The following is a 26,576-nucleotide window of genomic DNA, read 5'->3' on the forward strand; positions in this document are numbered from 1 at the left end:
GCGGAGGGCAAAGCGGAGAGATTCCCGCACAGAGGATCGGTGCTGACCAGCACTCACCAGCCCGAGAGGCTTGTCTGTTCACCCGCCGGGGTGGGCGGGGGCTGGGAGCTGAGGCTCGGGCTTCGGAGGTCAGATACCAGGGAGAAGACTGGGGTTGGCGGCGTGAACACAGCCTGAAGGGGTTAGTGCTCCACGGCTAGCCGGGAGGGAGTCCAGGAAAAAGTCTTCGAAAAGTCTTCGAGCTGCCGAAGAGATAAGAGACTATTGTTTTGGGGTGCATGAGGAGAGGGGATTCAGAGCACCGCCTACATGAGCTCCAGAGATGGGCGCAAGCCGCAGCTATCAGCGCGGACCCCAGAGACGGGCATGAGACGCTAAGGCTGCTGCTGCCGCCAACAAGAAGCCTGTGTGCGAGCACAGGTCACTATCCACACCTCCCCTTCCAGGAACCTGTGCAGCCCGCCACTGCCAGGGTCCCGTGATCCAGGGACAACTTCTCCGGGAGAACACATGGCACGCCTCAGGCTGGTGCAACGTCACGCTGGCCTCTGCCGCCGCAGGCTCGCCCCGCATCCGTACCCCTCCCTCCCCCCGGCCTGAGTGAGCCAGAGCCCCCTAATCAGCTGCTACTTTAACCCCGTCCTGTCTGGGCGGGGAACAGATGCCCTCCGGCGACCTACACGCAGAGGCGGGTCCAATCGAAAGCTGAGCCCCAGGAGCTGTGCGACAAAGAAGAGAAAGGGAAGTTTCTCCCAGCAGCCTCAGGAGCAGTGGAGTAAATCTCCACAATCAACTTGATGTACCCTGCATCTGTGGAATACCTGAATAGACAAAGAATCATCCCAAAATTGAGGCAGTGGACTTTGGGAGCAATGATATATATATTTTTTTTTCCTTTTTCTCTTTTTGTGAGTGTGTATGTGCATGCTTCTTTGTGTGATTTTGTCTGGATAGCTTTGCTTTTACCATTTGTCCTAGCCTTCTGGTTTTTTTTCTTTTTTTTTTTTTAGTATAGTTTTTAGTGCTTGTTATCATTGGTGGATTTGTTTTTTGGTTTGGTTGCTCTCTTCTTTCTTTCCTTTTCTTTTTTTTATTACTTTTTTTTTAGTTTTAATAATTATTTTTTATTTTAATAAGTTTATTTTATTTTTTTCTCTTTCATTTTTTCTCCCTTTTCTTCTCAGCCGTGTGGATGACAGGGTCTTGGTGCTCTGGCTGGGTGTCAGGCCTGTGCCTCTGAGGTGGGAGAGCCAAGTTCAGGACATTGGTCCACCAGAGACCTCACGACTCCATGTAATATTAAATGGCGAAAGCTCTCCCAGAGATCTCCATCTCAACACTAAGACCCAGCTCCACTCAACGACCAACGAGCTACAGTCCTGGAAACCCTATGCCAAACAACTAGCAAGACAGGAACACAGCCCCACCCAATAGCAGACAGCCTCCCTAAAATCATAATAAGGTCACAGACACCCCAAAACACACCACTGGACGTGGTCCTGCCCACCAGAAAGACAAGATGTAGCCTCATCCTCCAGAACACAGGCACTAGTCCCCTCCACTAGGAAGCCTACACAACCCACTGAACCAACCTTAGCCACTGGGTGCAGGCACCAAAAACAACGGGAATTTCGAACCTGCAGGCAGCGAAAAGGAGACCCCAAACACAGTAAGTTAAGCCAAATGAAAAAACAGAGAAACACACAGCAGATGAAGGAGCAAGGTAAAAACCCACCAGAGCAAACAAATGAAGAGGAAATAGGCAGTCTACCTGAAAAAGAATTCAGAGTAATGATAGTAAAGATGATCCAAAATCTTGGAAATAGATTGGAGAAAATACAAGAAACGTTTAACAAGGACCTAGAAGAACTAAAGAGCAAACAAACAATGATGAACAACACAATAAATGAGATTAAAAATTCTCTAGAAGGAATCAATAGCAGAATAACTGAGGCAGAAGAACAGATAAGTGACCTGGAAGATAAAATAGTGGAAATAACAACCGCAGAGCAGAATAAAGAAAAAAGGATGAAAAGAATTGAGGACGGTCTCAGAGACCTCTGGGACAACATTAAATGCACCAACATTCAAATTATAGGGTTCCCAGAAGAAGAAGAGAAAAAGAAAGGGACTGAGAAAATATTTGAAGAGATTATAGTTGAAAACTTCCCTAATATGGGAAAGGAAATAGTTAATCAAGTTCTGGAAACACAGAGACCCATACAGGATAAATCCAAGGAGAAACACGCCAAGACACATATTAATCAAACTATCAAAAGTTAAATACAAAGGGACTTATCTGGTGGCGCAGTGGTTAAGAATCCGCCTGCCAATGCAGGAGACATGGGTTCGAGCCCTGGTATGGGAAGATCTCACATGCCGTGGAGCAACTAAGCCCATGTGCCACAACTACTGAGCCTGCGCTCTAGAGCCCAAGAGCCACAATTACTGAGCCTGGTGCCACAACTACTGAAGCCCGTGCGCCTAGAGCCCGTGCTCCGCAACAAGAGAAGCCACCGCAATGAGAAGCCCATGCACTGCAATGAAAAGCACCTCCTGCCCGCCGCTTGCCGCAACTAGAGAAAGCCTGTGTGCAGCAACAAAGACCCAGTGCAGCCAAAAAATAAAGAAGTTAATAATTAATTAATTTATTTAAAAAACTAAATACAAAGAAAAAATATTGAAAGCAACAAGGGAAAAACAACAAATAACATATAAGGGAATCCCCATAAGGTTAACAGCTGATCTTTCAGCAGAAACTGCAAGCCAGAAGGGACTGGCAGGACATATTTAAAGTGATGAAAGGGAAAAAGTTACAACCAAGATTGCTATCCCCAGCAAGGATCTCATTCAGATTTGATGGAGAAATTAAAACCTTTACAGACAATCAAAAGCTAAGAGAATTCAGCACCACCAAACCAGCTTTATAAAAAATGCTAAAGGAACTTCTCTAGGCATGAAACACAAGAGAAGGAAAAGACCTACAACAACAAACCCAAAAACAATTAAGAAAATGGTAATAGGAACATACATGTCGATAATTACCTTAAATGTAAATGGGTTAAATGCTCCCACCAAAAGACACAGACTGGCTGAATGGATACAAAAACAAGACCCATATATATGCTGTCTACAAGAGACCCACTTCAGACCTAGGGACACATACAGACTGAAAGTGAGGGAATGGAAAAAGATATTCCATGCAAATGGAAATCAAAAGAAAGCTGGAGTAGCAATTCTCATATCAGACAAAATAGACTTTAAAATACAGACTGTTACAAGAAGCAAAGAAAGACATTACATAATATCAAGGGATCAATCCAAGAAGAAGATATAACAATTGTAAACATTTATGCACCCAAAATAGGAGCACCTCAGTACATAAGGCAAATGCTAACAGCCATAAATGGGGAAATCGACAGTAACACAATCATAGTAGGGGACTTTAAAACCCCACTTTCACCAATGGACAGATCATCCAAAATGAAAATAAATAAGGAAACACAAGGTTTAAATGACACATTAAACAAGATGTACCTAATTGATATTTATAAGACATTCCATCCAAAAACAACAGAATACACTTTCTTCTCAAGTAGTCATGGAACATTCTCTAGGGTAGATCATATCTCGGGTCACAAATCAAGCCTTGGTAAATTTAAGAAAATTGACATCGTATCAAGTATCTTTCCTGACCACAACACTATGAGACTAGATGTCAACTACAGGAAAAAATCTGTAAAAAATACAAACACATGGAGGCTAGACAATACACTACTTAATAACCAAGAGATCATTGAAGAAATCATAGAGGAAATCAAAAAATACCTAGAAACAAATGACAATGAAAACACCACAACCCAAAACCTATGGGATGCAGCAAAAGCAGTTCTAAGAGGGAAGTTTATAGCAATACAATCCTACCTTAAGAAACAAGAAACATCTCAAATAAACAAGCTAACCTTCCACCTAAAGCAATTAGAGAAACAAGAACAAAAATACCCGAAAGTTAGCAGAAGGAAAGAAATCATAAAGATCAGATCAGAAATAAATGAAAAAGAAATGAAGGAAACAATAGCAAAGATCAATAAAACTAAAAGCTGGTTCTTTGAGAAGATAAACAAAATTGATAAATCATTAGCCAGACTCATCAAGAAAAAAAGGGAGAAGACTCAAATCAATAGAATTAGAAATGAAAAAGGAGAAGTAACAACTGACACTGCAGAAATACAAAGGATCATGAGAGATTACTACAAGCAACTATATGTCAATAAAATGGACAACCTGGAAGAAATGGACACATTCTTAGAAAAGCACAACCTTCGGAGACTGAACCAGGAAGAAATAGAAAATATAAACAGACCAATCACAAGCACTGAAATTGAAACTGTGACTAAAAATCCTCCAACAAACAAAAGCCCAGGACCAGATGACTTCACAGGAGAATTCTATCAAACATTTAGAGAAGTGCTAACACCTGTCCTTCTCAAACTCTTCCAAAATATAGCAGAGGGAGGAACACTCCCAAACTCATTCTACAAGGCCACCATCACCCAGATTCCAAAACCAGACAAAGATGTCACAAAGAAAGAAAACTACAGGCCAATATCACTGATGAACATAGATGCAAAAATCCTCAACAAAATACTAGCAAACAGAATCCAACAGCACATTAAAAATATCATAGGGGCTTCCCTGGTGGCACAGTGGTTGAGAATCTGCCTGCTAATGCAGGGGACACGGGTTCGAGCCCTGGTCTGGGAAGATCCCACATGCCGCGGAGCAACTGGGCCCATGAGCCACAACTACTGAGCCTGTGTGTCTGGAGCCTGTGCTCCACAACAAGAGAGGCCACGATAGTGAGAGGCCCGTGCACCGCGATGAAGAGTGGCCCCCGCTTGCTACAACTAGAGAAAGCCCTAGCACAGAAACGAAGACCCAACATAGCAATCAATCAATCAATAAATAAATCTTAAAAAAAAAAATCATACACCATCATCAAGTGGGGTTTATCCCAGGAAAGCAAGGATTCTTCAATATATGCAAATCAATCATGTGATACACCACATTAACAAATTGAAGGAGAAAAACCATATGATCATCTCAATAGATGCAGAAAAAGCTTTTGACAGAATTCAATACCCATTTATGATAAAAACCCTCCAGAAAGTAGGCATAAAGGGAACTTACCTCAATTTAATAAAGGCCATAAACGACAAACCCACAGCCAACATTGTTCTCAAGGGTGAAAAACTGAAGCCATTTCCACTAAGATTAGGAACAAGACCAGGTTGCCCACTCTTAGACTATTATTCAACATAGTTTTGGAACTTTTAGCCACAGCAATCAGAGAAGTAAAAGAAAGAAAAGGAATCCAAATTGGAAAAGGAGAAGTAAAGCTGTCACTGTTTGCAGATGACATGATACTATACATAGAGAATCCTAAACACGCTACCAGAAAACTACTAGAGCTAATCAATGAATTTGGTAAAGTAGCAGGATACAAAATTAATGCACAGAAATCTCTTGCATTCCTATACACTAATGGTGAAAAATCTGAAAGAGAAATTAAGGAAACACCCCCATTTACCACTGCAACAAAAAGAATAAAATACATATGAATAAACCTACCTAAGGAGACAAAAGACCTGTATGCAGAAAACTATAAGACACTGATGAAAGAAATTAAAGATGATACCAACAGATGGAGAGATGTATCACGTTCCTGGATTGGAAGAATCAACATTATGAAAATGACTATACTACCCAAAGCAATCTACAGATTCAATGCAATCCCTATCAAACTACCAATGGCATTTTTCACAGAACTAGAACAAAAAATTACACAATTTGTATGGAAACACAAAAAACCCAGTATAGCCAAAGCAATCTTGAGAAAGAAAAACAGAGCTGGAGGAATCAGGCTCCCTGACTTCAGACTATACTACAAAGCTACAGTAATCACGACAGTATGCCACTAGCATAAAAACAGAAATATAGATCAATGGAACAGGATAGAAAGCTCAGAGATAAACCCATGCACATATGTTCACCTTATTTTTGATAAAGGAGGCAAGAATATACAATGGAGAAAAGACAGCTTCTTTTTAAGTGGTGCTGGGAAAACTGGACAGCTACATGTAAAAGAATGAAATTAGAACACTCCCTAACACCATACACAAAAATAAACTCAAAATGGATTAAAGACCTAAATGTAAGGCCAGACACTATAAAATTCTTAGAGGAAAACATAGGCAGAACACTCTATGACATAAATCACAGCAAGATCTTTTTTGACTCACCTCCTAGAGAAATGGAAATAAAAACAAAGATAAACAAATGGGACCTAATGAAACTTAAAAGCTTTTGCACAACAAAGGAAACCATAAACAAGATGAAAAGACAACCCTCAGAATGGGAGAGAACATTTGCAAATGAAGCAACTGACAAAGGAGTAATCTCCAAAATTTACAAGCAGCTCATGCAGCTCAATATCAAAAAAACGAACAACCCAATCCAAAAATGGGCAGAAGACCTAAACAGACATTTCTCCAGAGAAGATATACAGATAGCCAACAAACACATGAAAGAATGCTGAACATCACTAATCATTAGAGAAACGCAAATCAAAACTACAATGAGGTATCACCTCACACCAGTCAGAATGACCATCATCAAAAAACCTACAATCAATCAATGCTGGAGAGGTTGTGGAGAAAAGGGAACCCTCTTGCACTGTTGGTGGGAATGTAAATTGATACAGCCACTATGGAGAACAGTATGGAGGTTCCTTAAAAAAATAAAAATAGGGCTTCCCTGGTGGCGCAGTGGTTGAGAATCTGCCTGCCAATGCAGGGGACACGGGTTCGAGCCCTGGTCTGGGAAGATCCCACATGCGCGGAGCGACTAAGCCCGTAAGCCACAACTACTGAGCCTGCGCATCTGGAGCCTGTGCTCCGCAACAAGAGAGGCCGCAATAGTGAGAGGCCCGCGCACCGCGATGAAGAGTGGACCCCGCTTGCCGCAAGTGGAGAAAGCCCTCGCACAGAAACGAAGACCCAACACAGCCATAAATAAATAAATAAATAAATAATTTTTTTAAAAAATTAAAATAAAAAAATAAAAAAAATTAAAAAAAATAAAAATAGAACTACCATACGACCCAGCAATCCCACTACTGGGCATATACCCTGAGAAAACCATAATTCAAAAAGAGTCATGTACCAAAATGTTCATTGCAGCTCTATTTACAATAGCCAGGACATGGAAGCAACCAAAGTGTCCATCATCGGATGAATGGATAAAGAAGATGTGGCACATATATACAATGGAATATTACTCAGCCATAAAAAGAAATGAAATGGAGGTTATTTGTAATGAGGTGGATGGAGTTAGAGTCTGTCATACAGAGTGAAGTAAGTCAGAAAGAGAAAAACAAATACTGTATGCTAACACATATATATGGAATCTAAGGAAAAAAAAAAAAAAAAGGACATGAAGAACCTAGTGGCAAGATGGGAATAAAGACACAGACCTACTAAAGAATGGACTTGAGGATATGGGGAGGGGGAGGGGTGAGATGTGACAGGGTGAGAGAGTGGCATGGACATATATACACTACCAAATGTAAAATAGATAGCTAGTGGGAAGCAGCCGCATAGCACAGAGAGATCAGCTCGGTGCTTTGTGACCACCTAGAGGGGTGGGATAGGGAGGGTGGGAGGGAGACGCAAGAGGGAGGAGATATGGGGATATATGTATATGTATAGCTGATTCACTTTGTTATACAGCAGAAATTAACACACCATTGTAAAGCAATCATACTCCAATAAAGATGTTTTTTAAAAAAAAATGTATGCCTTGAATGCTCTAGGAGCACAGAGAGGGGACTCAGCTAGTCTGGGTTTTCAGGAAAGACTTCTTCCTTTCTCTGAGCTGAAAAGTGAAGAATGGTTAGAAGTTGGTCAGAAAGAAAACGTGGGGCAAAGTACTCAGGCAGAGAGAACCCCTATTCAAATGCCTAGAGGTGAGAGAGAATTTGGTGCCTTTGAGTAACTGAAAATAATTCAATAAAGTTGAAGATTAGATAAAGACAGAAGTGTTCACAGATGGGACTGGGGAAATAGACAAGGACTGAATTATAAAAGGCATTGTAAACCACGGTGTAGAGTTTGGACTTTATCTTAAAAGCAATGGGAAGTCATGGAAGGGTTGTTATGGAAAACAGCGAGGTTAGATTTGTGTTTGGGAAGCATCATACATAATGTGGAAAATGAACTCAAAGAAAAAAGACTGGAGACTGAGAGGCTAAGTTGGTGGCTGATAACAATAATTTAGGCAAGAGATAGCGGCCTGAATTTCAGTGATGATGATAGGATCAGAGAAAACAAATGGGTTAGGTGTTTAAGCAGGTGGCCTCAACTGGACTTGGTGATTTATAAGAGGTGGGTGTGGTTAGAAAGGAGACGAGAATGCCACCCTGGCTTACTGGCTACTGAGGTGTTGCCATTCTCTAGAGGGAATATAAGGAAGAACAAGCTTGGCAAGAAAGATAATGAGTTCAGTTGTGGACATAATGAATTTCAAATGTCCATAGAACATCTAGAGGCATTCAGAGTCCAGAAGAGGTCAGGGCTGGTACAATACATTTGGGAATAATCAGCAGATAGCTGGTCATTGAAACCATGGAAGTGGAAAACTGGGGAGAGTATATAAAAAGAGACATTTTCTGGGACAGAATCCCATGAAACATTGACACTTAAGAGATGAACTGAGGAAGAGGAATACCCAAAAGGAATGGCCAAACAGGTAGAAAAATCAGGTGAATTAGAAGTCACGAAAGATAAAAAAGCATTTCAAGAAAGTCACCAAAGTCATGGGAAACAAGTATCTCAAGAAGACAAATGATATCAAATGCTACCAAAAAGCCAAGTAAGAGATTTCAGTTTTCACTGGTTTTAACAGCAAGGAGGTGTAAATCAATCTAAATGTCACATAAACACACACACACACACACACACACACACACACACACACACAGACTTACATGCATATACACATACTCACACACACTTTAAATCCTCAAATAATAGGTTATGTTCTTCTAAGATCCACCAAGTCTGCTCTGTCTTGTTTTCCTTCTCTTCCCACTCCCATCCTTTGTAGTGGCACTGCAACTTACCTGAAGCCCTCATTAGACCAAAAGGTAAAAGAGGAAAGGGGAGCGGTGGGCAACTTAATGTTTGGTGACCAAGATTTAATCCATTTCAATGGTACCTGGATTCCAGCTGTTGTATGGAAATGGAAGCCACTTATTATCATTTTAAATGTAAACTGTAGAAATGAAATGCTGACTTGGCCAACTGAAGTTATGAATTTTAATTCTCATCTCCTAACAACTCAATTGACCTTTGGAAAATTTAAGAAAGGAGACTACGGACTATACATTTTAACATTTCAGAGCTTTTACTACTAGCTTTTGCTCTAGACAATACCATCTATAGACAGCAAACAAAAGTATGCAGAGCTGAATTTCTTTGCTATATTTAGATGATCAGAAATTATTAAGGAAAACATGCAGTTGAAAAGGTTTACTGCAAAGAAAATGACTGACCTATTTTTGAAGTCAATTATAACTCAAAAATTCAAATGTATAAAAGTTCTAATTGGTCAAGGGTTTCAATGTATAAGAATTTTATATTTTCTTTTTTTTAACTCCTTTAAAGCATATGGTTTAGTTAAAAGAAATAGGATTTATTTAGACAGCAGAAAAATGTCAGATTATATGACTCATATCCTACCTAAATTTCTCTGTTCCTGCTGGAAAATTTCCTCTAACAGATGAGTAATCTTATTTTATGCTGGATCAGCCCCACAGTTTGATATAGCTATGGGTTTGAAATAGGAGTGAGTTGCTAGTTGTATGATTCAAGTCCTCTTTGAGTACAATATCGTTATCTCATTACTTTAATAAAAAATTGAAATTATATAGAAAATTTCTAACAGTCTTCATCACCAATGATGTATACCAGTAATGTAAACCAGATTTTCATCCTGAAGAGAGCTAGAAGTTCCCCAAGTTCCAAAAAAAATGCAAAAAAGCAAATATGTAAATTATGAGCTTGACACTGATTGCAAGCAAAATTCTAAAATAGGTTCTCAAACAGATGGTCTGTGAGCATTTAGAAATGTAAGAGGTGACCATCAGGAGTCAGCATGGGCTCAGTACAAACAAATTTTGCCAGGTAATCCAATGTCCTATCAAAATAGGGTTATTAGGCTAATGGGCTTGCAAAGCTGATGTAATATACACAAGAGAACCTTAAAAAGTAAAAATAATTGAACCGTTCAGCCATAATAGAGTATGCAGGTATTCTATTTACTATGATATAATTTATTATGACTTTTGACAAATATTTATTGAGCACTTACTTTGCATCTTGTACTATGCTAAGTGCTTATACACCACTTCTATTAATACAGTTCTACCTATGAGGTAGAAACTGTTATTATCAAGAGGCAGTGGACTGTACAGCTTAAGTGCACAGACTTGGAGCCAGACAGCATTCTTTCAAATCCTGACTCTGGGGACTTCCCTGGTGGTGCAGTGTTAGAGAATCCGCCTGCCAATGCAGGGGACGCGGGTTCGATCCCTGGGCCGGGAAGATCCCACATGCCACTGAGCAACTAAGCCCATGCCCCACAACTACTGAGCCTGTGCTCTAGAGCCTGCGAGCCACAACTACTGAGCCCATGTGCCACAACTACTGAGTCCATGTGCCACAACTACTGAGTCCATGTGCTGCAGCTACTGAAGCCTGCACACCTAGAGCCCATGCTCTGCAACAAGAGAAGCCACCACAACGAGAAGCCTGCGTCCTGCAACGAAGAGTAGCCTCTGCTCGCCACTAGAGAGAGCCGATGTGTAGCAATGAAGACCCAACCCAGCCAAAACTAATTAAAAAAAAAACAAAAACAAAAACCTGACTCTGTCACTCAAATGGCTGTGTGACCTTGAAAAGTCACTTGATCTCTGCCTCATGTTGATCATCGGTAAAATGGGGATGATGATAATAATAATAGTAACTCCCTTCAAAAGGGGCTGTGAAGATTAAATGAACTAATGTATGTGAACATCTTAGGAAAGTATCTGGCACATAATAAATGCTATGAGTATCAGCTGTAACAGCTCCATTTTGAGAAGTAAGATGTGTCCAAGACACTACAGTTTCCCAAGCCAGGATCTAAACCCAACACTGAAGCCAAAGCCCATGCCCTAAACCACTATAAAATTTACATTTTTAAAATGTGTGACATTCTTAGATGATTTCAAAGAATCCTTGACATCTACTCACTTCTTTATACCTTTGTTTTAACAATGTACCTTACACCTAAGTTGTTTGGGAAGCTACTTCTGGGCTCGTGTTCTGAAACTTTCCTAGAAGCCAGAAAAGCTCCTTAGGAAATTGGGTTTGCAAATTTGAAGGCTATAGCCTTCATATTTTTAACAGGCATATGGTTATACCTCTGGAGAGTGACATGTGCTGACCTCATTTAATAAAGAATAAATACTGTATGGACTATTACTCAGCCATAAAAAAAGAATGAAATAGTGACATTTGCAGCAACATGGATGGACCTAGAGGTTATCATACTAAGAGAAGTAAGTCAGAAAGAGAAAGACAAATACCATATGATATCACTTACACGTGGAATCTAAAATACAACACAAATGAACATATCTATGAAACAGAAACAGACTCACAGACATAGAGAACAGACTTGTGGTTGCCAAAGGGGTTGGGGTGGGGGAGGGAAGGATTGGGAGTTTGGGATGAGTAGATGTAAACTATTATATACAGGATGGATAAACAACAAGGTCCTACTGTATAGCACAAGGAAATATATTCAATATCCTGTGATAAACCATAATGGAAAAGAATATGAAAAAGAATATATATATATATATATATATATATATATGTATGATTGATTTACTTTGCTGTACAGCAGAAATTAGCACAATATTGTAAATCAACTATACTTCAATAAAATTTTTTTAAAAAAGAATAAATTTATCCCTGGTGGTCCAGTGGTTAAGGTGCTGCGCTTCCACTGCAGCAGGCACAGGGTCGATCCCTGGTCGGGGAACTAAGATCCTGCATGCTGTGTGGCACAGCCAAAAAATTTTTTAAAAAAAGAAAAAGAATAAATATTGTAATAGAGGAAACTTAGTAAGAACCATAGCTAATGTTTATTATTGTTAAATATGGGCTGACACCTGTTGTAAATGCTTTTCACGTACTATTTAATTCTCATGATCACTTTATGAGGGTATTATCAGCCCCATTTTATTTTCAGAGAGGTTTACAACTTGCCCAGGGTCACCCAGCTAGCAAGTTGAAGAGCTGGCATTTAAACCAGGCAGTTGGAGCCTGGGCTCTTTATCCATTAAACTCCCTCTCAAGAAACCACATCCAGGGCTTCCCTGGTGGCCCAGTAGTTTAGAATCCGTCTGCCAATGCAGCGGACACGGGTTCGAGCCCTGGTCTGGGAAGATCCCACATGCCGCGGAGCAACTAAGCCCGTGCACCACAACTACTGAGCCTGCGCTCTAGAGCCCACGAGCCACAACTCCTGGAGCCCAGGCGCCTAGAGCCCATGCTCCGCAACAAGAGAAGCCACCACAGTGAGAAGCCCGCGCACTGCAACGAAGAGTAGCCCCCACTCGCCGCAACTAGAGAAAAGCCCGCGTGCAGCAATGAAGACCCAAGGCAGCCAAAAATAAATTAATTAATTTAAAAAAAAAGAAACCACACCCAGCTATACTGAGTACTTGCCAAAGAACCTCAAAGAAGTCACCCTATTTGTTTCCAGCAAGCTTCCTCACAGCCTATTTAGTCATTTTGAATGCTCAAGTCCACTGACGTAATCATTCATTACCCCCATTTCCATGTCTCCTCAAATGCCTCCTCATCAGGGAGGCTATCTTCCTGACGATGCTGTTTGCACAGTATCCTCCTGGTCACTCTCCCTTACACATGCCTGGCTTGGCTTTACTTTTCTTTCTATCACTTATCACTGCCAGGCATTTTTCATTTGCTTGTTTGTTGATTACCTTAGTGTCCACCTGTCTCTATAACAAAAGCTCCAAGGGACTTTGTCTATTTTGTTTACTACATTATCCCAGTACTTAGAATAAAGCCTGGCACATACTATGTTCACAAAACATATTTCTATAAGTGACTGAATTCTTATATATTTTTGTTATACAACCTAACTTATCAGTAATACCAGAAACAAAAAAATTAAATAAAAATGCCATGATCAGATGTAATATATAATCTCTATTAATTTCAGTTTTCCCTTCCAGTCCCTGTTTATAAGCAGATACTATTTCTTCTTACAGATATGTACTCATAACAGAGCTTCCAAGATGTATTCTACCTTTTCAGATAACATTATCAGATCAAATAAAAAATCTAATTCTGAATGGATTTTTGTCAGTGACTTTCAATAAATTACTCTTTCAGGCTCAGTTTTGATTTTTTTTTTTTTTTTTTAAGTAAAAGCAAAGTTGGTCAAGGATTTTCCATTTGCACATTAGAAGTCATTTTTCCCTGCATTTTATATTGGCAGAGGTAGAAATTATAGTTCTAATCCAGTAGTACTTAACTAAAACAAGATTACTGAGATACAAACCATGCTTTCCTTTCAGGCCACCTCCTAGACATCATTAAAAATTTTCCTGGACTTCCCCAGTGGTGCAGTGGATAAGAATCCACCTGCCAACGTAGAGGACATGGGTTCAATCCCTGGTCCGGGAAGATCCCGCATGCTGTGGAGCAACTAAGCCTGTGCGCCACGATTGCTGAGCCCATGTGCCACAACTACTGAAGCCCACACACCTAGAGCCGGTGCTCTGCAACAAGAGAAGCCACTGCAATGAGAAGTCCACGCACCGCAATGAAGAGCAGCCTGGGCTCGCCGCAACGAGAGAAAGCCTGTGCTCAGCAACAAAGACCCAATGCAACCAAAAATAAAAGAAATTAAATCTTTAAAAAACAAATGTTCCTGATCACTAAAGAAAGCACACTTCAGTGATACAGATCTAGCACTTTATGTGTTACAAACTTCTTCATAAAATATTTTAGCAGTATTTTGATGGATTCAAAGGTTGCAAAAAATGTCAAATGGAGATTTTCTTTGCACCATCAACAAGATGAGACTAGGCCAATGAAACATGAAGTCCGAAGGTAATGCTTACCTGAGAAGAGTTTGTGGTAGGAATGGCATTAGCTGTCTATTGTTTCTTAGCAGCTTAAACAACACACATTTATTACCACAGTTTCTGTGAGTCAGGAATACAGGCACAGCTCAGCTGGGTCTGCTTACAGTTCTCTCTAAAGGCTGCAATCAAGATGTTGGCCAGGGCTGGGGTCTCATCTGAAAGCTTAATTTAGGATGCATGTTTCCACGCTCACTTATGTGATTCTTGGCAGTATTCAATTCCACTTGTGCTTTGGATTGTGGGTCTCAATATCTACAAGGCCGTTGGCTGGAGGACATCCTTAGCTCCTTGCCACATGGGCCCACCAACGTAGAAACTTGCATCATCAAAGCCAACAAGGGAGAGAATCTGCTGGCGGGATGGAAGTTGCAACCCATCTAATCACAGAAGCGTCATCCCCTCAATTCTGAGATTTCTACTGGCCAGAGGCAAGCCACTCAAAGAAGAGGACTACACAGGCCCTGAAGGCAAGCAGGTGGGGATCATTGCGGGCCATCTTAGAAGCTGCCTACCACTGAAGTACTATCTCAGGATAATACCATATTTCTTCTTAAAGAGATGAGGCCACATGATGCCACCTTTTGGCCTTGGCTGTCCACTGTTACCTCATGGAGAGTCAGCATCATCTGGTGTTTTCCCACTTCTGCTGAAGCTGCTGCTTCTGAAACAACATAAGCCTTTCTTCCTAGGCAAATTTAAGAAGGTGAAAACAAGAAAAAGTAGAAACTTTTCCCTTGAAATCATTCATTTGAGTAAAGAGTTGGTCATGATATAGGTGCAGCATCCCTGGGCTTTGGGCTAAAGGAGAGCGGTGAATGTTGTACAAATGACATAGTCTGTAGGAGCCTCTCAGTCAAGAACAAATACCACATCTGCATGTACAGCTTCTATTGCTTGTTAATAAAAGCTCAATATTAATCTCACTCTTGCTTGTATGTAAGCTTTGGGATTACAGTTGGATCTCATGTCTCTTTACATTAATGAACCCTACTTCATGGTTGTATTTCTAATTGTGTGTCAAGTCTAAGCATAAGAAATTGAGTTTGGATAATCTAATAATAGCAGCTTTCTTTTCTATATAGATGTCAATGGCAAAGTAATCAAGAGAGGAAAGTTAAGATACAGAGAGAAAAATAAGCAGATTCACTGTTAAGGTGAAGTTCATACACTTGGCATAGAAATGGATTCCCATTTACAAGAAGCAGGACAGTGTAATAGTTATGAATACAGTCTCTTGAGACAGACTGCTTGGCTATGAATCCTGGTTGTATGATTTTCTAGCTGTGTGACCCTGGGAAAATTACTCAATCTCTCTGTGCCTTGGGTTTCCCCATCTGTAAAACAGATAATAATTTTACCTACCTCATAGGGTAATTATTAGGATTAATATTTGTAAGTGCTTAAATCAGGGCCTGGCATATAGTAAGTGTTATATTCATGTTTCTTAAATAAAAGAATCTATTTAAAATTTTTACTTCATATGACTTCCAGTTTCTGGTCCAACACAAAGTCAGCTTGGAAATGTCCTGCTGTCCACACACAAGAAAAAAGCTGAACAAACTAAAGGTCAACAACTTTTCTTAGATTCATCACAGAAGTGAGGTCACAGGACAAACCACTGCCACAGAATTTGGAGAGGCAAACAGAGATATACAGAAGACCACAACTTACCAAAGCAGAAACTCACATATAGAAACCTCTACAGGAAGCAGCCTGTGGTAGGAAACCTAAGCTGTAAGGGACTAATTGTTGGAGGCTCAGTTTAGACAAGTCTGAGAGCTAAAACTCCAGCAGGGAGTTTCAACGCAATCCCTATCAAATTACCAGTGGCATTTTTTACAGAACTAGAACAAAATATTTCACAATTTGTATGGAAACACAAAAGACCCCAAATAGCCAAAGCAGTCTTGAGGGAAAAAAATGGAGCTGGAGGAATCAGACTCCCTGACTTCAGACTATACTACAAAGCTACAGTAATCAAGACAATGTGGTACTGGCACAAAAACAGAAATATAGGTCAATGGAACAGGATAGAAAGACCAGAGATAAACCCACACACCTATGGTCAACTAATCTATGACAAAGGAGGCAAAGATATACAATGGAGAAAAGACAGTCTCTTCAATAAGTGGTGCTGGGAAAACTGGACAGCTACATGTAAAAGAATGAAATTAGAACACTCCCTAACACCATACACAAAAATAAACTCAAAATGGATTCGAGACCTAAATGTAAGAGCGGACACTATAAAACTCTTAGAGGAAAACATAGGAAGAACACTCTTTGACATAAATCACAGCAAGATCTTTTTTGATCCACCTCCTAGAGTAATGGAAATAAAAACAAAAATAAACAAATGGGACCTAATGAAACTTAAAAGCTTTTGCACAGCAAAGGAAACTACAAACAAGACGAAAAGACAACCCTCAGAATGGGAGAAAATATTTGCAAACGAATCACAGACAAAGGATTAATCTCCAAAATATATAAACAGCTCATGCAGCTCAATATTAAAAAAACAAACCGAATCCAAAAATGGGCAGAAGACCTAAATAGACATTTCTCCAGAGAAGACATACAGATGGCCAAGAAGCACATGAAGTGCTGCTCAACATCACTAATTATTAGAGAAATGCAAATCAAAACTACAATGAGGTATCACCTCACACCAGTTAGAATGGGCATCATCAGAAAATCTACAAACAACAAATGCTGGAGAGGGTGTGGAGAAAAGGGAACCCTCTTGCACTGTTGGTGGGAATGTAAATTGATACAGCCACAATGGAGAGCAGTATGGAGGTTCCTTAAAAAACTAAAAATAGAATTACCATATGACCCAGCAATCCCACTACTGTGCATATACCCAGAGAAAACCATAATTCAAAGAGACACATGCACCCCAATGTTCATTGCAGCACTATTTACAATAGCCAGGACATGGAATCAACCTAAATGCCCATCGACAGACGAATGGCTAAAGAAGTTGTGGTACATGTATACAATGGAATATTACTCCGCCATAAAAAAGGAACGAAATTGAGTCATTTCTTGAGACGTGGATGGACCTAGAGACTGTCATACAGAGTGAAGTAAGTCAGAAAGAGAAAAACAAATATCGTATATTAACGCATATATGTGGAATCTAGAAAAATGGTACAGAGGAACCGGTTTGCATGGCAGAAATTGGGACACAGATGTAGAGAACAAACGTATGGACACCAAGGGGGGTAACGTGGCGGGGGGGTGGTGGTGGTGGGATGAACTGGGAGATCGGGATTGACATAGATTCACTAATATGTATAAAATGGATAACTAATGAGAACCTGCTGTATAAAAAAATAAATAAAATTAAACTTAAATATATATATTAATAAATAAATAAATAAAATTTTAAAACTCCAGCAGGGAGGCACTCACAGGGTGGCTCCAACGCTTTTGTGAGTTTACCTCCAGAAGCCATACCTGGTTCTCACAGTGAAGACTGGGGGAGGGGGGTGGGAATCTCCTCATGCTTCTGGCAAGGGAAGGAGCCATTATGATACAGGACCAGAACACCCTGTTCTTCTTAACAAGACCTGCCCCCAGCAGAAACTATTTCAACAGAGCCCCACAGACTGGGATATTACCAGAGCCTCACTAAACTAGGAAAAGAGAAAGACCGAACTCTATCTCCCCCTAGCATTATGGTCTCACCTAAGGACCACTGTAAAGGTCACAGCCCAAGGGCCCTGGCTCACTAAAAATCTGAGACCAAATCACAGGACTGTAGAATGCTCCCCTCCCCCACACCTTATCAACACATCACAAAGCACCTAGATACCTCAGTTCCTTTTATCCTGTACATGATGTCTGGTTTTCAACAAAAAATTACAAGGCATACTGAAAGACAAAAAGTACAGTTTGAAGAGACAGAGCAAACATTAGAACCAGTCTCAGTTATGGCAAGGATATTGGAATGATCAAACCAGGAATTTAAAAGAACTATAATAAATATGCTAGGGCTCGAGCAGAAAAAGTAGAAAACACACAAGAACATAGGAGACAGTCTAGAGGATCTTGGGACTGGAGGTGACTTTTTAGATACAACACCACAGACACAACCCACCAACGAAATTTTGATAAGTTGAACTTCATTAGAATTAAAAACTTCTGTTCTGTGAAAGACACTGTCAATAGAATGAGAAGACAAGCCACAGATTGGGAGAAAAAACTGCAAAAGACATATCAGATAAAGTGCTATTATCCAAAATATGCAAAGAACCCTTAAAACTCAACAATAAGAAAATGTAAAACTCAACTAAAAAAATGGATAAAAGATCCAAATAGACCCCTCATCAAAGTTTTATAGATGGCAAATAAGCATATGTTTGCTCATACGTTCAACATATGTCATTAAGGACTTGCAAATTAAAATAAAAATGAGATACCACTACACACATTTTACAATGGTCAAAATCCAAAACACTGATGCCAAATGGTGGTTCCAGTATGGAGCAACAAGAACTCTCATTCACTGTTGGTGGGAACGCAAAATGGTACAGCCACTTGGGAAGATAGTCTGGCAGGTTTCTTACAAAGCCAAACACACCCTTACCATACGATGTAGCAATTGTGCTCCTTGGTATTTACCCAAATGATTGAAAACTTTTGTCCACACAAAAACCTGCATATGAATGTTTACAGCAGCTTTATTTGTAATTGCCAAAACTTGGAAGCAATCAAGATGTCCTTCAATAAGTGAATGGATAGACAAATTGTGGTACATCCTTACAGTGGATTATTCAGCAACAAAAAGAAATGAGCTATCAAGCCACAAAAAGACATGGAAGAACCTTAAATGCATATTGTTAAGTGAAAGAAGCCAACTTGAAAAGGCTAACGATTCCAATCATATGACATTCTGGAAAAGGCAAAAAAGAGTCAGTAAAAAGATCAATTGTTGCCACAGGGGTTAAGGGAGAGGGAGTGATGACTAAGTGGAGCACAGGTAATTTTTAGGGCAGTGAAACTATTTTGCATGATACAGTCATAGTGGATATATGTCATTATACATTCTTCAAAACCCACAAAATGTACAACATCAAGAGTGAACCATAATGTAAACTATGGGCTTTGGGTAATAATCATGTGTCAGTGTAGATTCGTCAGTTGTAACAAATATAGCACACTGATGGGGGATGTTGATGGTGGGGGAAGGTGTATGTATTTTGGGGGTGGGGGGAGAGGTGTTCAGGAATTCTGTATTTTCCACTCGATTTTGCTGTGCTCTGAAAAATGTCTATTAAGTTTTTAAAATCCATGCTGCTAAAATATAGCTCAGGTTTAGACTGTAACTGAAAGTTCTCCTTCTGCAAAATGAGTAAAGAGCAAGTTGGAAATCACTGTGTGGAAGGCACAACTTTGCTGGCACCAATCACACTGCCTAGCACATAGTAGGAGGTCCATAATTCCTCTTCTGCCTCTACTCACTCCTGAAATCTGTAAGCCCTCAGTTAGCAGCAGCCCCTGGGGAAAGGGGAGTGGATGACACCTGCAGGTATATTTTGCACAAAACAGACTGGGAATCCCAGGGCTATGCACGACACCAGGTATACCTCTTTCTCCAAGAAATTTAGATCAGGGCTTCTCTAACTTCAGTGCATATAGGAATCACCTGAAGAGGTTGTTAAAACAGACTGCAGGGCCTCTTCTGCAAAGTTTCTGATTCAGTAAGTCTGGAATGAGACCTGAGAATTTGGATTTTCAACTGGCACCCTGGTGATGCTGATGCTACCGGTCAGTGGATCACATTTAAAAGTTGCAAGAATTTTGATGGTTTTTAAAGATGAAATCTTCTCAGTAGACATTCTGGAACTTATAAAGGAGGAGCTTGGGACCAGCAATCTGGCTGAAAGGGACTAAGGAACTTCTCAGAAGGCTGCATCTGCTTGGCAAGCACACTGTGTTTACTTAGAATAAGAGCTTATTTGGATGGGTTGGGGTGATGGAGACTATGAGAGAGGGCCTAAGCAAACTAGCAGTCCATGTTTTGTTTTGCTCTCAGAGTTTTAACAATATTTTGATCTCTTTAAACAGGGCATGTGCTGTGTAGGTCACCACAGTCCCCATCACTTCCTATAGTCCTAAACTAACCAGCTTCACTCATTTATAATCTACCTGGACCCTGACGTCGTTTCACCTGCAAGCCCTGTACTAGCCCTGACCTTTCAGGCCCCTTATAGCTTTAAAATTATGAGATGTTATCTGTAGACTTTCCTATTGTGGCAGAGAGGAAGTTCCTTCTAACATACAAAAAAGAGCCTTTGCCACCCAATATTTTCAACTACATATCTTCACACTGCAGTGAGAAATCTTCAGGTAAAAATAGCTTCATGAATACCATGACTCCCCACAACAATATAGTTTGTGATGAACACAAGCATCTTCCTTTAAAAGAAAACTTGGTATATAAAACTAGAGATAGAAATTAATACATACATGAATAAATAAGGCAAATTATAATAATTTAGGGTTGCCAGATTTAGTTTAAAAATATAGGATGCCCAGTTACATTTGAATTTCAGATAAACAAACAAATTTTTTAGTATAAGTATGTCCTATGCAATATTTGGGATGAATTGGACATGCTTATACTAAAAAAAAAAAAAGCTATTTATTGTTTATCTGAAATTCAATTGTAACTTAGCATTCTGTATTTTATCTGGCAATCTGTATTAGTTTCCTATTGCTGCTGTAACAAATTATTACAAACTTAGTGGCTCAAAGCAACATAAATTTATTATCTTACTTATCTTACAGTTCTAGAGGTCAGAAGTCTAAAATGTATCCCTAAGGCTACGTTCATTTTGGAGGCTCTAGGGGAGAATCCATTTTCTTGCATCTTCCAGCTTCTAGTGGCTGCCCATATTCCTTGATTTGCAGGCCCTCCTTAATCTTCAAAGCCAGAAGTATAGCAACTTCTCTCCTCACTGACCCCTGCTTCTGTTGTCTCTCCCTTGCCCACATCCCTCTTATAAGCACCCTTGTGATTACGTTGGACCCACCTAGATAATCTCATCTTGAAATGCCCAATTTATCACAACTGCAAAATAACTTTTGCCTTACAAGGTAACATATTTACAGGTTCCTGGAATTAGGACAAGGGCTTCTTTGGGGCAGGGGTGTAGGGGGGGACTATTCCCATAATGGTTATTTGAGTTACGAGTTTAGCCCACAATAATATATTCTACTTTTATTATTTTATTATTTCTAATTCTATTTCAGATATGATTTTGTTTGTAGAAATCTAACTGGCACAGAACTTCTGGTTTGTATTTATTGTTTACACACCAAACCACATAATTTCCTACAGATTTTTATCAATGAGTATGAATCTTCTTTTTACAGATGAAAATAAATCAAAGAAATTCAGTCACGTGCCTGAGACAGAGCCATATGCATAATTTTCTTTGTGTCCAGGATTACCCACATACTACAACAATCAGTATGCAGCAGAAATCAACATGTCCCCTGCTTCTCTTCCCCCTTATTTTGTTGTATTTATGATAAGTTGAAGACTGATAATTTTTTATTCCTCTCAACATATAGAAAAGCTTAATAATAATAGGAGAGATCATATATAGATTCCTGAACACAGTGACTGATAAGAATGAAAGGGGAAGCTCTTTCAACTATTCAGTGGAAACTAGAGCTGAACTTGATAAGCTAAGGGTTTTTATTTATTATATGAATGAAAAAATATGGAAGCAAAATATACACTACATCTGACTTATTAGTGTTCAGTTGTTGTTGTCTTAGTCCATTCAGGCTGCTATAATCAAAATACTGCAGACTGGGTGGCTCATAAACAATAGAAATTTATTTTTCAGAGCTCTGGAGGCTGGAAGCCTGAGATCAGGGTGCCAGCGTGGTTGGGTGATGGCTCTCCTTCAAGTCACAGACTTCTTGTAGTATCCTCATGTGGTGGAAGGGGCCAGGGAGCTCTGTGGGATCTCTTTTATAGGGGCACTAATCCCATTCAGGAGGGCTCCACCCTCACTTCCCAAAGGCTCCAACCTTGAACCACCATCAACTTTGGGGGTTAGGATTTCAACATATGACTTTGGGGAGACACAAACATTCAGACCACAGCATTTGTCAATGCATAAAATCTTTTCAGATATTGACTATGTGGTTTCCAGATTGAGTCTTGAAAAACAACAACAAATGTCTCTGATAAAATGTTTGGGGCTTCCCTGGTGGCGCAGTGGTTGAGAATCTGCCTGCCAATGCAGCGGACACGGGTTCGAGCCCTGGTCTGGGAAGATCCCACATGCCGCAGAGCAACTGGGCCCGTGAGCCACAACTACTGAGCCTGCGCGTCTGGAGCCTGTGCTCCGCAACAGGAGAGGCCGCGACAGTGAGAGGCCCGCGCACCGCGATGATGAGTGGCCCCCACTTGCCACAACTAGAGAAAGCCCTCGCACAGAAACGAAGACCCAACACAACCAAAAAAAAAAAAAAAGTTTGAATGCCAAAATTCCTCTAAATAAAGAAATAGTTAAATGTGTCAGAACATGAAAAGGAAAACGTAAGTTGTTTTTTTTTTGTTAACTCTTTCTGATCATAAAAGCTATTCATATGCCTTACAGAAGATTTGGGAAATTCATAAAGAAAGAAACTTCAAAAAGAAAAAAATTTTCCCAGAATCCCACTACCCAGAAATAATCATCTTAACATTTTGCATTATTTCTTTCCAGGATAATTTCTGGAAAACCAATTTCTATATAGACAAATTGCATGGCAGACATATTATATAGTAAATAAAATGTAAGCTTCCATTTGTTTATTTAGTGATCTGTCCATTAATTTCTTTCAGCAGACGTGCTGTGAAATAGGTCATTCATCCACTTATTCACAAGGTGCTCTACAACATGTCTCTTCATAGACTTTTTTTTTTTTTTTGGCTGTACCACAAGGAATGTGGGATCTTAGTTCCCTGACCAGGGATCAAACCCATGTCCCCTGTAGTAGAAGCGTGGAGTCTTAACCACTGGACCGCCAGGGAAGTCCCTCTTCATACACTTCTAATAGAAGTGTATTTAGTCAGTATTCTTTTGGACACACTTACCAAAAGACCAACTCAAATGTATTGGCTCATCAACTGGGAAGTCCAAGAATTTGGTGCAAGCTATTTCTATGTAAAGGATCTACTTCTCTCTCTCTCTTATTTCTAAGTTCTGTCTGACTTCATCTTCATCTTCAAACAGGTTCTCTCCATGTGGTGGCAAGATGGCCCCACATAGTTCTAGACTTTCATGGTCCTTAATGTTTATAATCCTAGAGAAGGAAAGACCTACTCTCTCTCAGAGTTCACATGTCAAGACTGATGGAGGAACTTTTTTGGTCCTGCCTGGGTCAACAGTCAATGAGAAGACAGGGATGGGGTTCCACTATTAGCAGGGCCTGATCACAGCCATGCCTGCTATTAACATTAACAACAGAATCACATAGGGTCAGGAAAGGGCATGTCTCCAAGAAATAGAAGGGTGCTGGTCAGACAAAGCAACAGATGTCCAATAAAGAGGAGAGAAGATCTATACTCAAATATCTTGTAGAAAACCAGGTTATATTTAGACAGATCATCTAGGTCAATATACTACTCAAACTTATTCTTTTTAAAGAGCAGAATGCACATTATCTGAACCTTTTCTCAAATTTCCAAAAAAAAAAATTCCCCTGTAAGCATGCGACAAATGTCCCTTGGGTGTTTCAAAAGTTTCTTACTAAAAACAAGGCTACGAAGTAAATATATTTTATGGTGGTATGTAGATGTGAGTGGAAATGGGTTATACACCTTTGGATTAACTCCAATAAAAGGCAAATGCTGTAGTGCTAAAATTACAATAATATAATAGTAAAAGTAGGAAGGAATGGTGGAAATTGTATAAAAGTGAGCGGGACAAGGTAATCAAGCAGTAATCTCAGAACAGCAATCAGACATGGCATATTTGGACAGTTCCATGGGAAGCCTTGCCAAATCAAAAGCGGAAGGAAACTAACAATTTGAATAGCTATTATGTCCAAAACATGGTGTTAGATGCTTTCCTTCAGACCATTTAACACCAAGTAATTATTTCCAACCTAAATACACAGAAGCCAAAGCTCAGGATTATTTAATTCACCTACAGTCCACTTGATCTGAAGTTTATCTGAAGCCAAAGTCCATTTTTTTTTTCCACCACCAAGCTGTCTCTCAGGAAAGGACAGACTATTTCAACAAAGTCCTGTTTCCTTTCTGACGGGAAAGAGAAATTATCAAAAGCCCACTAAAATAACCCAAAGATTTAAATGATAAAATTAACAGCCAGGAGTTCTGTTGCGAAACTATACTATAAACATGAATTGTGTTGTTTAAGAACTTGAACGGCCTATACCTTGTAATCCCCTTGCGCCTTCTGAAAGTCAGTCGGCTGTCTGAGCGTGTGGATGTAGGGTCTGTCCACTCCCCTCCTTCTTCACGATCCCTGTCTGCGGACCATGTCAGGCTCATCCAACCTCAGTCTTGGCTCATGTGGCTCCTTCTGCTTGAAAGACTTTTCCTCTCCTGCAGATGATTTTCTGGTTGATCCTTCTCATCATGAAGGATTTACTTAACTCAAATGGCACCTCTACAAAGTGACCTCTTCCTGCAATTAGCCCGATTAAAATAGCCTCCTCATCCTCAAATACTGATAGTATTTAGTATGTGAAATTGTTTTATTTAATTGTGTAGGTTTTAATTGTTTGTCTCCTCCAAAGAGGGCATACATTCCTTTCGGGTCAGGAGCTTGTCCACCCTGTTTATCCAGCACTTGAATTATTCTTGGGACGTGGGAGGCCCTCACAAGTAGTATATGTAATTTACTGAGTACACAGATTACAAGTGGTATAATGATCACTGGTAGGAAAAAACGCTTGGGAGGAGACAGAAGCGAGACGCAGCCTGTGTAGGAGTTACATTGCCTATCACTCTGAAGCAAATGAAACAAAATAATATGTGAACGCTGAACTAGTGCCTGACTCCAAGCCAGGCATTGTTCTAAGCATTTTACATGTACTAACTCATTTTTATCTCTCATAATAGATTTATCATTGCTATTTTGCAGATGAGTAAAGTGAAGCATATAGGCTACATCGGCCAAGGTCACAGAACAAGTACAGGGCAGAGTCAGAATTTGAGCCTAGGTAGTTTGAAGTTAGCTCCTGCTTTTAACTACAGAGGGTCCTGCACGTATAACAGTTCTCCTTTCAATTTTTCAATGGCTTGAAAGCGATATGCATTCAGTAGAAAACACATTTCGAATTCTGAATCTTGATCTTTTCCCGGGGCTATGTATATGCAGTACGATACTCTCTCTTCATGCTCAACAGTGGTAGTAACCACCGCTCCCAGTTAGCCACCTGGTAAACAACCGGTACACTTACAACCATTCTGTACCCATACAACTATTCTGCTCTTCACTTTCAGTACAGTATTCAGTAAATTACACAAGATATTCAACACTTCATAATAAAAATAGGCTTTGTGTTAGATGACTTTGCCCAATTAGATGACTTTGCCCAACTGTTGGCTAATGGAAGTGTTCTGAGCAAGTTTAAGGTAGGTTGGGCTAAGCCATGATGTTCCTAGGTTAGGTGTAGTAATGTATTTTCCACTTCCATGGCTTTATCTGGACATAACCCCACGGTAAGTGGAGGAAGGTCTGAACTACTTGATTCTGCCTCTCCCAAAGAGCCGAGTGACTGGCAGCACGAACACGCTGAAGTTCCTCTGCGCCTATAAAAATAAGCTTATCGCCTTAAAATAACTGGAGAGGCTGTAAGAAATAAACAACACATTTTGTTTCAGCCAGCGGTAGGTACAAATTGCTAATCCTATCAATTCTGGTCAATTTTTCAGGTCCTCCGAGGTTTCACCGTCAGCCCGTTTAAAAATACCCCAGCTCACCATCTCAACTTTCTTCTCTCCCCTCCGCTCCACTTACGCCGTCTCATTTCAGTGTTTCTCCAATGAATCTGCTGAAACTCTGCCTCTGCAGCTTTTTAGTGGCCAAATCTCAACTTCCTCATCTGTAAAATAGCAATAATACCTGTCTAGCCTACTCCGCTAGAACTGAGGATAGAGTGAAGTGTGAGAGTTGCTCTACTGATATTAATTTCTATCACTGGTGGTTATTTCGGCGTCCTTTTCTCCCCTACACTTTATAATACAAGAAACAGATGTTTCCGTTCAGAATTTCGCCTCCTTTCGCTTCTCCAGCCAGCT

General features: G+C 40.1%; 1 long non-coding RNA gene across 1 annotated transcript in view; it reads right to left on the minus strand.

Moving 5' to 3' along the window:
- LOC118895374 overlaps positions 1-26,566 on the minus strand; it is a 43,720-nt gene extending 17,154 nt beyond the window's left edge. Inside the window, exon 1 of the long non-coding RNA XR_005019925.1 lies at positions 24,706-26,566. This is a non-coding gene — a long non-coding RNA (uncharacterized LOC118895374). The remainder of the gene's footprint in view (positions 1-24,705) is intronic.
- Between the last annotated feature and the right edge of the window lie 10 nt (positions 26,567-26,576).

This window comes from Balaenoptera musculus, chromosome 5 (genome assembly GCF_009873245.2).
Source record: "Balaenoptera musculus isolate JJ_BM4_2016_0621 chromosome 5, mBalMus1.pri.v3, whole genome shotgun sequence".
NCBI classification, from domain to species: domain Eukaryota; kingdom Metazoa; phylum Chordata; class Mammalia; order Artiodactyla; family Balaenopteridae; genus Balaenoptera; species Balaenoptera musculus.